We start from the raw sequence: 2,480 nt of genomic DNA, 5'->3' as shown, positions 1-2,480 counted from the left end.
CCAGTGCTCATCCCAAAATGTGCCCTCCACAATACCCATCACCCACCCTCCCTCCCTCTCACCCCCCCATCAACCCTCAGTTTGTTCTTAGTTTTTTAAGAGTCTGTTATGCTTTGGCTCTCTCCCTCTCATAAATAATATTTTTATTAACTATGACACACCTCTTTTTCCCCTACTTTTCTTCCTTGAATGTTCTTTGATCTCCTCTCTGTATGACAAAAATTTCATGATACCATTTTTTTCTATTAACATGTAGCATAGTTAACCGATAGCAGTTTTTATTATTGGTAATTGGGTTGCACACAACATGGGACTTCTCATACAGAACTAATCACTGTAATATGGCTACAAGTTTGTGCCCATAAACATAAGAGTTCTAATAAATTCTGTTTTTTATAATAGCCGTGGAGAATGTATGGTGCATTTATAATGTGTGTGCTGCATTATCTGGCATATTTCTGGAAGGGGGCACCTTTGCATTTGAGTAGGCGTCAATAAGAAATGCATTCTTCCCTGGCAATTCTTATATTTAGCTATGGGAAGAGTCTTCCACAGACTAGTTTGTGGCGCTGTACATTTCAACCTGTTTTCCTCTACTACACAAATACATAGTGTCAGCACCCTAGTATGGGCTGATGCTATGATGGGACCTCTGGCCCTGCCCTTTAATGTTGTCACGCCAGGCGAATGGACACAGCACATGGTGGGACTATGCCTGGAAGCTATTCATTCCTATGCTGGGCAGCTGGCAATAACTTCACATGAATGTGGTTGTGAAGCACATGAACATATTTCATGAAACCCAAGCTCAACAAATCCCCACCTCGTCTTCCCTTTAGCTGGATTCCAGAAAGGCTCATGGCTCCTCCACCATTACTTGCAGGGGAAGTTGGAGCGAAAAAGACAACCATCTTAACCGAATTTGGTTGAAGTATTTTACCTTGGCAAATTTTACAGCGGCATATGAACATGTAAACACATTGCTGGTGTTCCTTCCAGAGACTTGGAAGGGATCCCAGAAGGGAGGGGTCATGAGCTTGAGGTTCACTAACTTCATATTACATTCTCCAGTAATGGGCACACATCTACTACAGTTCAGCTACGCTAACCTTCATCTCTTTTTTGTACAAAAAGCATATTCTGCCCTTCCTGCCTCTCTTCCAATCAAATCCTTATTTGTGTCTCAGCTTTGGGAGGTTTTTCTGATCTCCCGTGTGTATTACTCCCCTTACTCTCTGCCTAATCATCCCGTTCTCTCTTTTTAGCCTCTATTTCCCTCTGAAGCTATTTTGTTTACGTACTTATTATCTGGCTTCTCTGGTAAAATGTGGGCTCCGTGAGAGCAGGAATGTTGTCTGGGATGCTCACAAAAAATCATTTGAATGAATGAACTATAAGCTTAAAAATGTGTATCTTTTAAATTAGCTCAAGACTATTATTTTATCGTTTTAATAAATTTACTCCAACTCTGGTCCCCATCTCACTGAATTGGCCACGTCCTTCCCGGGGTTTGCAAAGTTGTTGGGATTCAGCAGAGCAACTGGTCATCAATCATTTTCCTTCACTGGTCACCGAACTGTCCATGGTCTTGGCCAGCAGTCAGGTACCTAACTGCAGCTTCTTGACATGTATGTGGCTGAAGAACGTTGGCAAAGGTTGGGAGCCCTCCTCTTGGTGTCTGGCCTCCCTCCAGAGACCCTATAGCTGTTGCCCTCTTGCCGTTAGTTCCCTGGCAGCAGCATGGTGATCAGCATTACTGGAGAGACCCACAGACAGTTAGACAATCCTAGCTAGGACTAAAGCCCTGCCTTGCTTTTCTCAAGGGAACTTTCTTTGCTTTTCTCCCCTCTTGGGATCTCTTGGAAAGTCATTTCATGGAGGTTAGGCCTTACAAAACAGGGAATCACTGGTGTTACCTTCTATTCTCCCTCAGCAAAAGTCCCTGAGTTAAGGAAGTTGTAAGGGTCTGACTACTTTCTTAGAAGAAGAAGAAGGGGGAAATCTAAAGAACAAAATTATCAAAATCTCAAAAATTATTCTGTCACATACCTTTTGTATATCGAAAAGGAAACTAACTGGTACTTAGTTACATACTCTCTGTAGGCTCTGCCTCCCTGTTATGGGCTGAAATTTATCCCCCAAATTCATATGTTGAAGTTCTACTCTCCAATATCTCAGAATGTGACTGTATTTAGACATAAGGTCTTTAAAGGTAATTAAGTTAAAATGAGGTCACTAGAGCAGGCCTTAATCCAAAATAACTGATTCTATATAAAAAAGAGGGAGTTAGAATGTACAGGTACAGAGAGAAGATGATGTGAAGGCATTTGGAGAAGACAGCCATCTAAAAGCCAAGGAAACAGACTTCAAAAGACTCTGTGGACACCTTTATCTCAGACTTCTCATCTTCAGAATTGTGAGACAATGCATTTCTTTTCAAGCCACCTTGTCTGTAGTACTTTGTAAAGTACTTTGTAGTA

Source organism: Neofelis nebulosa, chromosome 3, assembly GCF_028018385.1.
Source record: "Neofelis nebulosa isolate mNeoNeb1 chromosome 3, mNeoNeb1.pri, whole genome shotgun sequence".
Classification (NCBI taxonomy): domain Eukaryota; kingdom Metazoa; phylum Chordata; class Mammalia; order Carnivora; family Felidae; genus Neofelis; species Neofelis nebulosa.
This window is presented reverse-complemented; position numbering follows the sequence as displayed.